The sequence below is a fragment of the Mustela nigripes genome, chromosome 6 (genome assembly GCF_022355385.1).
Source record: "Mustela nigripes isolate SB6536 chromosome 6, MUSNIG.SB6536, whole genome shotgun sequence".
Taxonomy (NCBI): domain Eukaryota; kingdom Metazoa; phylum Chordata; class Mammalia; order Carnivora; family Mustelidae; genus Mustela; species Mustela nigripes.
Genome location: NC_081562.1, coordinates 18,296,982 through 18,312,359, shown reverse-complemented (window position 1 = coordinate 18,312,359; position 15,378 = coordinate 18,296,982). Strand labels below are relative to the sequence as shown.

Sequence of the window (15,378 nt, the reverse complement as noted above, 5' to 3'; positions counted from 1 at the left end):
AGACACAGCCTGAAGTGCTTCGTGATTGCAAGGAGGTAAACCAAGAGGGCTGGCAAATGACTTTGTTCTTCCATTCTTCCTGCTCTTCCTTCCGGTCTGTTTGCATTTGGGACAACCCACCCCCATGTCAGAAAGAAATGGGCAGTGATCTATGGGAGGGGTTCCCAGGAAATGTTTTTCAGAGTTCCCGAGGGAGCAGAGCCAGACTTCCTAATGTGCAGGGCCCAGGGCCTTCTGCGTGCATCAGGACACTTTTGTTTCCTTTTGCCACTTGAGAGGGTAATCCTGGGCAAGGTTGCAGCCACTGTTTTTGTTCGTTCAGCCGTTCAACAAATATTTATTGGTCACCTGCTATGTGTCTGCACTATGCAGCTTCTGGAAATACAGGCATAAACCAGACATATATGGTGTAGGAGAAAACTGGACAGACAAGAAAAAATACATATAAATATGTAAGTAAAATGTATATAATATTAGATGGTGATAAGTTCTACGAAAAGAACTGAACAAGGAAAGGAGATCTAGTATTGGCAGGGGACTGCCGTAATGAATAAGATGATAAGGCCTGTCCTCGATGATAAGGTAACATTTGACTAATGACGTGAAGGACATAGGAGAACACACCATGGGACTATCTTGGGGGTACACATTCCCGGCAGGGGAAACTCAAGTGCCAGGGCTCTGAGGACTCTGCCTGCTCTGCAGAAGGAACAGCAAGAAGGTCTAGAGCAGAGTTAAGAAAGTGGGGAGGTGAGGTCCTAAGAGAGGTATTGCAAAATACCTCATAGGCCAGTGTAAGGACTTTGGCTTTTTACTGTGACTGAGATGGGAAGCCATTGGAGGGTGTGGATCCAGGAGTGGTATGAACCACCTTGCATGTTAACAGAATCAGTCTGATTGCTGTGTGCGGAATATACTTAAGAGGGGCAAGGGTAGAAACAGGAAGACCAGATAAGAAGCTACTATGATAGCCCAGGCAAGAGATGATGGTGTTTTGAATCAAGCTGTTAGCTGTGAATCGGTGGGAAGTGGTGAAATTATGATATATTTCATTGGAAATATTGTTCACAGGGTCTTCTGTAGAGACTGATGCATGTTAGGGGGGAAGATCCTGGGTTCAAATTTGGGAATTTCTGAGACTTTGCTGCAATCTGTATGGACTAGCACCTGTTCTGTGTTGCTAGAGAGCCACAACCATCTTCAATCGAGGTTAGCCAAGGAAAAGTCCAGCCAGTTGGCAAGTGTTTGCAGACAAGTAATCACAAACAGGTTGTGCAAAAGGCCGCAGTGTTGCTCAGATGCTCCAACTGACTAGGTCAGTAAGCAGGCTGCCAGCTTTAGCAGGTGGCAGGAAGTCAGTTTCCAGGATAATCCTGGGATGACCCTGGTCATGGGTCTCTCAGCGCTAGGTCAGAGAAGGTACTGGATTTGAAGGAATAGTCAAGAGATACGACCTGGAGAATTAAGACTTTCACCACTCAGCCTGAAGCACTAATTAAGGAACTCAGTGAGGAAGAATTAGTGCCTGACCAAAAACAAAATAATAATAAAAATAGGAAGCCTATATTTAATGCTTTAGAACCATTTCCTGGTATGGTAGACATTAGTAACATGTGGCTATTGAGCATTTGAAAAATTCCTGGTTGACATGAGATGTGGTGAAGATGTAAACTACATATGGATTTTAATACTTCGTATGGAACAGCAAAAAGGTAAAATATCACTTTAATAGATTTTATATGGACTGCCTGTTTAAATCATATTGGGTAAACTTTAAAGAAATATGTTAAAACATTAAATTAATTTCACTTCCTTCTTTTTAAAATATTTGACCACTAAAAAACTTAAAATCATACCAATGAGACAGACTCATAAATATAGGGAACAAACTGGTGGTTCCAGAAGGGAACCAGAAATAGGTTCCAGATGGGCAGAAATGGTGAAGGGGATTAAGAGGTACAAATGTCCAATTATACAATAAATAAGCCATAGGGATGGACAATACAGCCTAGAAAATATAACCAATAATATTGTGATAACTTTGTATAGAGATACATGGTAACTACACTTTCATAGTGAGCATTGTACAATGTACATAATTATCAAGTCATTATGTTGTATACCTGCAATGAATATACTATTGTATGTCAACTGTTCTTCAGTTAAAGAAAAGAATACATGGGATGCCTAGGTGGCTCGGTGGGTTTAGCATCCAACTCTTGGTTTCGGCTCAGGTATGATCCCAGGGTCGTGAGACTGAGCCCCATGTCAGGATCCACACGGGGTGTTGATTCTTCTTAAGATTCCCTCTCTCCCTCTCCCTCTGCACCACCCCCCACTCGCACTCTATCTCTCTATCTCTCAAAAAAACTTTTTTTTAATTAAATGTGGTAAAATTATACTATGCCTCCCATTTGTGGCCCTCATTATATTTCTATTGGGCAGAGCTGCTCTGTATAAAATGCTTTCATGCAACACCTCAAGGTAAGTGTAAATTTGTCTTTGCTTTCCTTGAAGAAGTCAAAGTACAGAGAATCCTTACCAAAGGATACCTAGCTAGTGATTGGAATTCCTACTCTTTCAGCCATGAGAAGGAAACTATGTATTAAGAATGGAAGCAAAGCAAACTAATGGCTTTTCAAAATCTCTGCTAGTTCAACTGCTCTATTTGCTTTAACTTTGTATAGTAGTTCTGTTTATAATGTTGCTGTGTCTGCTCCTTTGGCCATAGGGTTCCTATTCATTATGACCCCAAGATGCTAGATAGGTTGTATGCAATTCTGTAGGACTCCAAAAGATACTTTTCTACACAATATGTTGGTTTTCATTTTCTTAGGGCCTTGTTAGAGAATGTAAAGGAGGGGAGAAAAAGAACTTCTATGGGGTTTCCATACTGAGGCTGAAAGTTATTGATAAGAGGTGGGTTTGTGGTGATAGTGGGCTGTTTGCATGTGGATGGGACAGTCACCAACATCAGTAAAAGACCTTGAGAAGAACCAAATGGCACCCTTGGCATCACACAGTCTCTGATCATAGACACCTCAAAGCCCCTATAGGTGTTTGGGTGATGTTACCACTACACAGTTCACAGTCATAAACTGACCTTGCTTTCAAACCTCTTGAAAACTATTTTGGGCATTGCAGTATTTGGAAAGTCAAGAATTAAACACTGGCCAGCAATTCCAAGTGACCACAGACTCAAAGCAAAGGGCCATAGTTATTTATGGTTGAATCCAGCATAAGAATACAGTTAGTTTTTTAGTGGCCTTTGTACTTATACATCCTAAGTAATTACTATGTAGCATTATCTTCAAACACTTGGGATATTGACACAGATGTAGCTGTAGATACTTGGGACGAGGGCCAGGAGTAAGTATTGGTAAAGTGGGCTTTTGTTTATGAGGTTCATGAAAATAATTCTCTACTCTCCTAAAAGGCCTTGTTCACACAAACTTCATGGTGATTTTGACCCTATCATTCTTTCATATTCTGTATTTTGGTTCTCAAAAATTTCAGGGAAAAGGCTACAGACTGAATTTATTCATCCTAAGTTATAGCAAGCTAGATTTAAAAATCATAGCTTTTAAAATATTCAGAGAAAATATAGCTATAACCCCAAAGCCAGAAACCCCAATTTATAAAATAATCCAAGACTCATAGGATACCCTAAAAAATCCTAAGAGGCTGACATTAAAATTACCTACAACCTCAATCCAGGAAGAAGAGAGGGATGTATTCATGTCTCCAGCAAGACTATGCAGGGGACTCTCTAGGAGCTCAGACTGTCCAATAACTACCTGAAGACCACACAGCACTGTCTGCTATCTGTAAGTGCAGAGTACTCCAAGATAAAGAATGCTAGAAAGAAATTATAGATTTTTTTTTTTAAAGAAAACTTTGTAAGAGGTTAATAAGAAAAAAGAGATGGACCCACTACTTGGTAGAATGCTAACAAATGGCTGAGAAAGCAGAGTACCTCTTTCACTTGTCTCTGTATTGTGTATCCAGAAGTAATGTGTTTGTTCTCAAAGCAGTAGGCCAGTTACCATTGCAACTGACCATTGATGAGGACCTCTGGGTCAAATGGCAATGTGTTCACAAGAGATCATTTCCCTCTTTCCCAATTCCCAACAAAACCACCTTAGTGATGTAGAAGACAAGGTGGGAGAGATTTACATCACAAAAAAAATAAAGAAAAATGTCATTGCTAAATCAGAAACATTGACAGATTTCTGCTAGAAATGGTGTAAGAGAGACCACATCAGACTGAGACACTACCAACTCCTGATGCTTCTTCCTTAGAGTGAACAGGAAATGGAAAGCCCAAAAGTCTGAGCTGTCTTCACATCTATGAGCCTATGCAGAAGCAGCTTGTAACTCTGGGACACCTCAGAATTTATGCGTGATGAAGGCAGAGACAGTGACCACAGGATGGCAGGAGCTGTTTCCCGTTTGGGCTAACCACTCAAGGAAGAAGTGTAGGTAGCAGTGCTCCCTGTATCTATCTGCCCCAGGAAACAGCAGATGCTGTTAGGACAAATCTCCTAGTGATGCTTGATTTGTTGAAAACAAAAAGGAAATGATGCCAAGAAAGACCCCACTTGGGCCCACAACTCTGGCCTTTTCCATGTCACTTCTAGAAAGAACCTGAAAAAGTTCAATACCCACTCTTGATTCTAAAACAAACAAGAAACACACCATTGTAAAGAGGATGAGTAATTTCTTAATATAATAAAGTTATCTATCTGAAAAGTCACCATAATTATACCTACAGGTGACATGTTAATTTCAGATCCATTAATAACAGTAACAAGATAAGATACCCATTACGAGAGCAATTATCAGCTTGTTCTGGAAGACACAATCAGTGTAATGGCTCAAGAATGGGAGGAGAGGTTATGTATTAGGGAGATGTAAACCTATAGATATTTGGAGATGTGATAGAAAGCTTCATGGCATTATCTGAAAAAATAAACAGAGAGAAAGGACCACAAAGAGTGCTCATAGATACCACTCCCTACTAGTTTCCCACATATTTTTTTTTTCTGAAATAAGATCTATTCACAAGAAATACAAAATAAGAAGTAGCTAAAAGCAAAATTACATTATTTTTTTCTTTGTAAAAATACAGGGTTAAACTCACTGCAGGACATAAAAGGAGACATAAATGCATGAAAGAGCATACAATATTCCTTGTCTAAAAATGGTAAAATGTCAGCTTTCCCAAAATTAATGTTAAATTTGAAGTATTAGTTTGAAACATATAAAATTGTCAATATGCTATCATTTTTTAACCTAAAAAGACTGTAATTCCAATAAAATTCCCCACTGGATTACTTACAAATTTTATGAATAATGTTAAACAAATTTTAAATGATATTAAAAGTTTTTAAGAATTCTTATACAATTACAAAAATTATAACTAAAATTAAGAGACAAGTAGCAAACTGGGAAACTATTTATTGTATATAAGAACAATAAGGGTTACTCTATATCCTATATAAAGAATTCTTATAAAAATCAACTCTTAAAAAAGAAAACAGTCAGATAAAAATAAGCAAAGGATACAGAATACAATTCCAAAAACAAGAAATGCAAATAGCTAAAATATGCAAACAGATGTTCAATCTTACTAGTAATCAAGAAATTCAAATTAGCCATGTGATGTTATTCATTTTACCTGTCACACTGGCAGAGATTTAAAATATTGCTAATACCAACTGTTGATGATGATGTGAGAAATAAGCACTGTCATGCGATGCTGAAAGGAACATTTTTTAAGGTTTTATTTATTTATTAGAGAGAGAGCATACGAATAAAAGGAAGTGAGAGAGAACAAGAGCAGGAACAGAGGGAGAGGGAAAAGCAGACTCCTTGCTGAGCAGGGAGCCCAGCGTGGGGCTCAATCCCAGGACACTGGGATCATGACCTGAGTCAAACAGATGCTTAACCAACTAAACCACCCAGGAACCAAGAGGAGCATTACTTAATGACTTGATTACTTTCTGGAGAAAAATTAACAAAATCTACAAAGGTCATCAGCCTAGAAACTCCATTTCTAGGAGTTTATCAGGGAAAAAACCAAAAAAACAAAAACCAAAAAACTTCCTTTACTAAGATCTATGCATTAGACCATTCACTGCAGTGTTTCTTATGCTGGAAAAACAATTACCTTAAGGGGCAAAACTAGGGTAAAGTTTCCTTATCTGATAAGTATCATATAAGGATAAAATGCAGTATTCTGTAATATTAAGCATAAAATGCATTATTATTACAAAATATCTAAGATATTATAATTTAGATATTCTTACCTATATAAAAACAAAAGGTTATGAAACAATGTGCATAACATAACCCAATTTTTAATATACACAAGCATATTGTTTGCATAGAAAAATAAATGTAAGTGTGCATGAATGTGTATGTATATGTGTGTGTGTATGTGTGTGTGTGTATACGTATGGAGAGAGAGAAAACAAAGAGCTCTCTTGGAGAAATCTTGCCTCTTCTCCAGGAATCATTTGGTCAATTGATATTTTTTGCTTCTCACAACTGGGCAGGGTAACGTACCAACATCTAGTGGGCCAGGAGTGCTGCTAAGCTTCCTAAAATGTACACAACAGAATTCACCTCAACGAAGAATTATCTGAGCCAAATGTCAATAGTGCCAAAGAAGCCCTGAGACATACGTATACACTTCTGTGTATAGTACTTATGGGAATATTCTTTACTCAGGCTTTTGTTTCTGGCTTTTGCTTCTTTGTATTCTTCATCGGCTCCAATGTTTTGGGCCAAGAAGCTTGATTATTTTTAGAGTCAGGGAAATCATGAAATATTCTCTAATTTGGTGGAGGAGGAGATGCCCTTAGAGCGTCATTTTCTGCTTGCCTCTTATTCTTTACTATCCTACCCCCTCTCCCTCCTCTGGACTACCATAATACTTCCAGTGGTATCACATCATTTAGGACAATTCTAGTCCATTTCGTTTTATTCTGGTCTATTGGCTATTGTCTCCACCATCCAACTACATTATAAACCCCTGGAAGTCTTGGAACCCTGAAAACTTTCAGAGGGGGATCATGTTCCCCAGCTGTCTGCCCCCAAACCTGACATGTGAGAAGTGTTTGATAGCTGTGTGTGAAAACAAGGGAAAGAGGAAGGAAGGGAGGAGGAGAGAAAGGTAGTGAGGGAAGGATAAAGCAGAAGAAGTTGCTAACTTTATAAATCTTGATAGTTTCCCTTGTTCCTCTCACCGCACCATCTGGCACAGGGCAGCGGCGGAGCCCGCACATGGTATAGAAAGAGCAGTGTGGGGTGGTAGAAAGAGTACCTGTTTGGGAATTAGAGAAATGGGTTCAAATTTGGATTCTGCAACTCACTGTTTTGGGGTTTTCGATTTTTTTTTTTTCCTTAGCAAACACACAGTGCTTTCCATTTGCCAAGCACTTTCTAAACTTTTTACAAATATTTGTTAACTGTGTCATCTTGTGCAGACACACGAGTCTTTCAGAGCCCAGATTCTGCATCTGCAAAATGGGAGCAACAGTACCTTGCACAGTGCTGTGAAGTGTAAATGTGATCATGTATGCCCAGGGTTATGGCCAGGCCACAATGTGTGATAGGCCCATATCACCATCATTGTCACCATCATCTTTCTCATCCTGATCATCCAATGAACTCTTTGCAGATGCTTTGTTATTAATGGACCTAATGGACTATGAGATGTAAAGTATGTCTTGAAACTATTTCTGCAAATGAATTATTAGCTTGATAGAGGGTGGCCCAGTGCTTCATACACTCTTAAAGGAAGAAATCTCAACTTCCTCCTGGATTATCATACCGACTGTCTGACTGCTGAGTCTGGGAGTTGATATGCACCGGATAAGTGGGGTGGCTTTCCCATACAGTATTCTTAGCAATCTGCCTCAACTACTCTATGACCCTTGACAAGCACAGGGACTGCGTACTGTATTCTTGGAAGTTATACTTAAGGACCAACATCAGAATCGTGGACTGGAGTGTAGGAGCATGGAGAGAGAGGAAATGCTGATGCATGGCCCAGAAAAATGCTAGGGGAACGAGATTGTGGACAGATGGGGGAAAAAACTATTGATTGTCCAGACTTTGCCCATGATTCCAGTAGGTTCCAATATATGGGACGGAGTGGCATCAGGGCATGTTGACGCTGAACCTTGACCAGAGCTGAGTCAGATGGGATGAAAGATGAGAAGGTTGATAGGAGAAATCAACTGAATGGGTGGAGGTTTCTTTGAACATATTTCATTGGTTTGTTCTATTTGCCTCTCCCACATTCCCAATCAATAAATCAAAGTATTTCTTTAGCAACTACTACATATCAGATCCATCCTAAGTGATTATTGGTTTTGTTTCCTTTTGATATGTCTCCCAGAGTCCAAGTCCTCCCAACCCCTTTTAAAATCTCCTTTCTCACCATTACCGTATGTTTTTCTGTATTCACACCTTCCTAAATAACAGGGGAAGGCATTCCAGCCCAGTCTTCACTACCCAACATACTCCAGAAACCTGAACATGTTTTGTCTTTTAATCCTGCAAAGCACCCTTTGGCATCTTCTAACCCACTTTACCCCAAATGTCTTCTTGGCGCAGATGCAGAGGATATCTACTGCTGCCTGGCTGAACCTCTCTTCTGTGTTATGTATGGACTTCTCCCTGTCTTGCCCACCTCTCATCCCCAGTGCCCATGCAACCCCCCAGAAAAATGCTGAGGATACTAACTACCCAGATTCCTGAATATTGTCCCCAGCCCTTTCCCTTGGGAGAAGTGCTTATTCCATGGAGATTTGCATCACTCATTCCTGGAAACATGTAAGTACTTCACATTTTTAAACTCTTTCCCCACAGATACAGACAACATAGTTACACTTTCTCCAAGTCAACCTTGGTGTCAAGCCCTTTAAGTGTTGTGGCTCATCTGATTAGCAAACCTCTTTGGTAATTATTGTCTTCAATTTACAGATTGGAGAGCTGAGATGGAATGAGGTCAAGTTATTTCCCCAAGGTCATGTGGCTATAGGTGGTAAAGCAGCAACTCTAAGTCAAGTTAGTCCACCTTTAGTTTGTATTTCCAAATTCCATACTGGGTGGCTTGGCTGAGGATTTGTCTTTAACCATCATTTTAAATAAAAAGAAAAAAAAAACTTACACTGTGGTTTTCAAAGAGATTTTACTGAACCAGCTCATTTGATGCTCACAAGAGCTCTATGGGTTGGAAGAAGTCAGTGAGGTTGATTAAAAGGACCGGTGTTACTTCTGCAGCCTGGGTCCTCCAGGGAGCAAACTTGGAGATGCGGATTAGTGTTTAAGTCATTTCTTGGAAAGGGGGTTGCCAATCAACACTCATGCAAAGAAGGAAGGGAAGTGGACCAGGCAGAGGCAGAAGTCAAGCTCAGTGCAGACTCAATGGCACCCTTGGCCAAGGTTGGGGAACTAAAGATGAAGTAACCTTGAGTAGGGGTGAGAGGACTGAGACTAATTATATTACCATGATTGGTCATTGGATGTAGATTGTCCTCAGAAATTTTCATGACCTTCTGCCAGGTAGCTCTTTGCTGCTGCTACAACATCTGGTAGCTGAGGGGAATGTGGGTTGTGCATTGGGTTTTTCCCTACAGTTACCAGCTGGTCAACAGTACAGCGAGAATGAGGAGCTGGTCCTGGGACCACCACATGGACACGCTTGCACTTTTCTAGAGAGTCTGTCACATTGCCATAGCCTTCCCAGCATTGACAGTTCTTTGCTGATTTTGAAGCAAAGTAAGAATCCAATAACTTGTACTGACCATTTGGATACTTACAAGCTGCCTACATGGGTACCCAAAGTAGATGTTGGTGAGTGTGTTAGTGAGATTTATGGGGGCCCCAGGTAGCATAACAAAACTGATAAAAGTGGAACTTAGCTCATTCCATCTATTACAAAAGGACAATAAACTTCCCTGAATAGAAATCACTGTGAGGCATTGGTAAATGATTCGGTGTCCTTGAAAATTCACATAGAAAGAGAAGGATTTTTAATTCTTTGGATATACATACAAAATCCATTGCATGCATCAGTCCTGACTTTTAACTTGTTAAAAGTTATACATTTGGTATTTCCTCTAGTCCAAGTCACTTTAAAACACTTACTTTTTTGGCTCCAAACTGCATTCCAATCCAAAAGTCATAATCTGGGAAGTATCCATTGTCATGTACTTTCACATGGTACAGTTTGTCAGATTTTTTTCCTTGATAATTTTAATCAAATCATCTGTGGTTTAGTTAGGTCCTCATATTACTTTCAATTTCCAATATCCTTTGAATTATCTGTACTATTTTTGCTCATTCTTATCTTGTTTTCTCAGAAGGAATCTAAGAAATTCAATCCAGAAAGATCCACCTCTGAAGATTTTTCTCAGAGAATCGGACAGTTGTAGTCACTTGAGGGGGAGTTCTGATGAGGAATGTGGGTGGTGGTGGCAATATTGTATTTGGTGGTGGTGGCGATGTTGGGGATACGGTATTGTCAAGGTAGGGGTTTTGTTGTTGGGTGTTGGGTGATGGTTGTGGTGGTACTGACATTCTTACTGGTTGTGGTGGTAAAAGAGTGTTTGGATCATGATGGAGGTAAGGAGTTCTCATACTGAAAAATCCACAGTTTAAACCATCTATTGAAAAGGAGCTAAATAGGAATGAAACACATTTGCTTCCTGTCCTGCTCTTCCAAGATTTGAGCCAAAATAAGGGTCAATAGTACTGGATAAAATCCTTTTCTGAGGTGCTCATTCAAAATTCTTTCCCAGGAAACTATATATTCCCCAGAAAACAAATCAGAGAAGAAAATTTCCTGCCCTTCCTGAGAAACCAAAGTCATCATTTTATGCCATAGCACACTTCTCATGCTGGTGAGAGTGTTTCCTTCCTCAGACCCTGACAAGCCACATCACTCTCCACTTTGTCTTTACTCACCTCTTGCCTTTCCTTAGCATAAGTCCATCCCCTGTCATACTTTTCTCAATTGTATCTTTGAAGATTCAGCTTGAATTTCAATTCCTTAAGGGGTGAATCCTCCACCTTTGTAGAATTCTGATTCCCTTGACCATCAATACCACATGGTTTAGCACAATTACGTATTTGTGCTGTTCTTAAACAGTGCCATGCGAGTTCATCTCATCTCTCCAGACAGACTCGCAGCTCTACAAGGACAATGCCCTTGTCCTGTGCTTTCCTCATATTCTCCAGAGCATCCAGCACTCAGTAGGTACTTAACTGAATACCATACGTTACTATAAAGCACAAAGAAAGAACATCATACTGGAAAAAAGGACCCTAGTCCTGGCTCTGCCCCTCATCCATTACATCTTTATTTCACTTTTCTGGTCTTGTTTCTTCATCAGTAAAGTACATTACTGAACCAAATTAATAAAATAATAATAACAACAACAACAATAGTAAGTTACACATTATGTTAATGAATTTATTATTATTATAAATATTAATAAATTTAATACTTTAATAATTTTATATAATATATTTACATAATATTAATAAATTTATGATTACTATTATTATTATTCAGCACTGTTTTCCAGGCATGTGGATGATATATAAATTTCTTCTTATTTTCAAGTAGCCTTATTCAATGCATTTCACTTATAATCTCTGAATTCACTATTTATTATTTTGGGTTAAAAAATAACTTCAGAGGTCAGCTGGGGTGGCTTAGTTGGTTAAGTGTCCAACTCTCTATTTCCGCTAAGGTCATGATCCAAGGGTCACAAGACCGAGCCCCATGTCCAACTCTACACTCAGCATGTGGGGTCTGCTTGAGATTCTCTCTCCCCCTCCCCTCCACTTGTGTTCTCTATCTCTAAAATAAATAAAATCTTAAAAAAAAAACTTTGATATGAGGAATTTGAAAGGGAAGGTGGGGAGGTTCATGGGGAGAAGGGAGGGGAAAAATGAAACAAGATGGGACTGGAGGGAGAGGCTCTTAATCTCAGGAAACAAAAACTGAGAGTTGCTGAGTTGCTGGGGGTAGGAGAGGACAGATAGGGTGGCTGCATTATGGACACTGGAGAGCGTATGTGCTATGGTGAGTGCTGTGAATTATGTAAGACTGATGATTCATAGACCTGTACCCCTGAAAAAAATATACATTATGTGTTAATAAAAATAAATAAAAAATAAAATAAAATAAAATAAAACCTTCAGAGTTCTTGTTCCTGATGTTCTAGGTGGTGGTGTAAACACACAAGAACCATCCCTGTCCTGCTTCTATTACATCTATTACATCAACAGATGTAATAGAGAACAGTATTTAAAAATATTAATACACAGTTAGCTGAACTCAAAACAAGAGCAAAAACAGAGATTTCCAGTGACCAAAAAAATTATGATGTGCATGGTTCTCTTAAGAAAAAAAGAAAGGGAGACACAGAAAACTCAGAAACTAATTCAGGCTGATTTTGAAGCACAGAGAGGGTCCGTCGTGGGTGTGGGTCCTGCTGCAGAAGCTCAGGTGCTACATCTGTCAAGTTTTATCTGTAATAGTCTAATCTTTTAAAAAGACATATGTGCTATGTGTAATTAAAGAAAAAAAAATGCAAATACAGAGTAAAAAAAAAAAGGTCAGGAGGCAAACTGCCCCTAAAGTTTTATGATGGTAGGACTATGAAAAATAACTATTTTCTTCTTTGTCCATTTCTATAGTTTTAAAGTTAAAGCACAGACAAAAACTCCTCCTCCATTTCCTTATCTCATTGCTCTACATGTCTCCCTTCAATTGCCTGAAATAATTGCCAAAGTACAAGCTACCTGCGCTCTAAGCCCAACCTCTGTGAGGCCAACATACTAAAACCCAGGGCTCTGGGCAGTGAATCTAAGCCAGAAATGGTGGCTTCTTCCAGTTGTCAACAGAACTGTCCTTGGGAAAATCAGGTGGGCTCTTGTCTGTAGCTCCTCTGTCCCCTCCCCCCTGGTATTCTTCTGTAACAATACAAACATTCTATCATTAAAAGCTAAAAACCCACTGGCTTCTGTTTTTGAGTCATTTCATTGTTTTGGTGCCTTGTGGCAGGGCACCCGATGAATGGAAGCCAGGCTGACCTAATCTAGTCTAAATATTCAGAACGCTAGAAGGGAATCCTTGTGCAGCAGAATGCCAACCTACATCTTTTAATTGCCTCAGCTCCTGATAGATTGGCTCTTACCCCCTTTGAATTCCTTTGTTGCAATGGAGTTAAAATTCATGAGCGCCCCATGCCTGGGAAAATTTACTCCAGTGCTGCGATTTTTCTGAGCCAAGCTGGCCAACATCGCAAAGAGTCGGAGGTCTGTCGGGCCATCTGTTACATAATAGTCAACAATCTCAAAAATCTAGGGAAACAGGGATGGGGAGAGTGAAGATGATGAGGCATTTAAACAGAACAGATTGCTGCTTTACTTACGGGAAAAAACGGGAGAGATAATATGCTTTGATGGAGGCAGAGACAAGCTTTATTAGCATAGGGAACAAAACAAACTTAAAAAAATGGCACCAATAAAGCTGACAGTCTAAAGAGTCTTGGTGACAAACCCCACGTTGAATTGTAGTTCACAGGGGCCCCAAATGCGACAGGGAGACACGCACACAGTAACAACACACAATGTAGGCACTGGCACACAGACGCGCACACAGTGGTGACAGAGGAGAGAACTTGCTGCTGGACGCAAACACTAAATATAAGCCTAGACCTGAATTTCAAAAGCTTACAGGCCTGGGAAAAAGACACTGGGACTTCACCACCACCCAAGCGAATCACCTTAGTTATTATGGGGTTGGAAAAGAGGCCGGACACACTTAGAATATTTCAACAAAGCCAGAGCCTCACATTTGATATGACTAGGCTCTTCAGGTGCCTGGGAGCTGCCAGGAAACTGTAATCTTACTAGGCACAAGTCAGTTCCCAGTCCTGACTTGTAACATTCCACCTGAGAAATACTGTTTCTAGAGGAAAAGAAGGAACAAGGTAACAAAGAGTAAGGAAAAACCATAGATGAAGACAACTGGGGAAAGAGAAATAACAAAAGAGACAAAAGAAAATCTGGAAAAGGCATAATGTCAGTAGAGAGGTCCAAAATATAGTACAGAAATAAAGTATGTTAAAAACCAACCAACTGGCAACAAAAATTGAGCGCTAGTTAATGGTGTGCAGGCTGAAGACTTTCAGGGGTGGGGGTAGGGCTGTCTATGGATGTCTACATCTTACCTTAAAATGCAACCAATAATCAAATAGACTGACGGGCTGAAGGATGCATGAATTGATCAGTTTATTACAAAACAAATATAGAAGGATGCTAATTGTGGCATCTAGGTGGTGGGCCATATGGATACACATTGAGCAATTCCTGTCTGATTTTGAAAACGTCCACAAGATGTTCAAAACAAAATAAATGAATGTGTAATTCCAAAAACTAAAAGGGAATGAATATTGAAGCTAAAGTCCTAGATATTTAAAAACATCCAGTTATTCATCCCTTTAATTTCCATTTTTCTTTGATGTGGCATTGTTTTCAAATATGTCGCTTGAAGTAGAAATGAAAGAAATGGATTAAAATATGTTATTGCCAAGTTGGAGACCAGTTTTGCAACTGTGCTTACTCCAATGTTGTTATTTTGTTGTTGTTTTCAGGAAACTAAAATTAATGAGATTGTGGAAAGTCAGAATCTGGTATAAAATAGATTTTCTTTGTCACTTTCCCACAAATGGGCTTTCTTTGAAATGAACAATACAAATTCTTAATTCTTCCTCACCAGCTCCTTTTCCTGACCGATCATCACTTAAAAACAAAACAACAACAAAAACCACAAAAAACAAACAAACAAAAAATCCCCAAACCAGTTTAAAATGTCAGATATTTCAGAGTACTTTTGGGTTTTGGAATGTTTCTGGCAAATTTCACTCCAGTGAAGATGATTGTATCTGGTTTGTTTTCTTGCAAACCTTCACTGGATCTAAGTAACTAAACTCATTAGATGTATTTTTTTTTTTTGAGGGATTGGCCCCCAATTTAAGACTCTTATGTATCAAGGACAGAGAAAGAGAAAACTTTTCTTTCCAAAGATCCCCTTTTGTTTATCTCTTTGAACTAAACTATGAAATGGCAGGATTGAATCAGTGATGGGAGAAATCAAAAAGAAAGAGGAAGGGCGCCTGGGTGGCTCAGTGGGTTAAGCCCCTGCCTTCGGCTCAGGTCATGATCTCAGGGTCCTGGGATAGAGTCCCACATCGGGCTCTCTGCTCAGCAGGGAGCCTCCTTCCTCCTCTCTCTCTCTCTCTGCCTGCCTCTCTGCCTACTTGTGATCTCTCTCTGTCAAATAAA

The 15,378-nt window shown here is 39.5% G+C and overlaps 1 long non-coding RNA gene across 2 annotated transcripts; it reads left to right on the top strand.

The window, feature by feature from the left end:
- Positions 1-1,354: 1,354 nt before the first annotated feature.
- LOC132020494 (uncharacterized) lies at positions 1,355-9,082 on the top strand. 2 transcript variants are annotated; one of them, XR_009404998.1, is made up of 3 exons: positions 1,355-1,712; positions 8,629-8,847; positions 8,998-9,082. It is a non-coding gene; the product is annotated as an uncharacterized LOC132020494 (long non-coding RNA). The 2 variants fall into 2 exon arrangements; XR_009404999.1 differs by lacking the exon at positions 1,355-1,712 and adding an exon at positions 3,741-3,827.
- Positions 9,083-15,378: the final 6,296 nt, after the last annotated feature.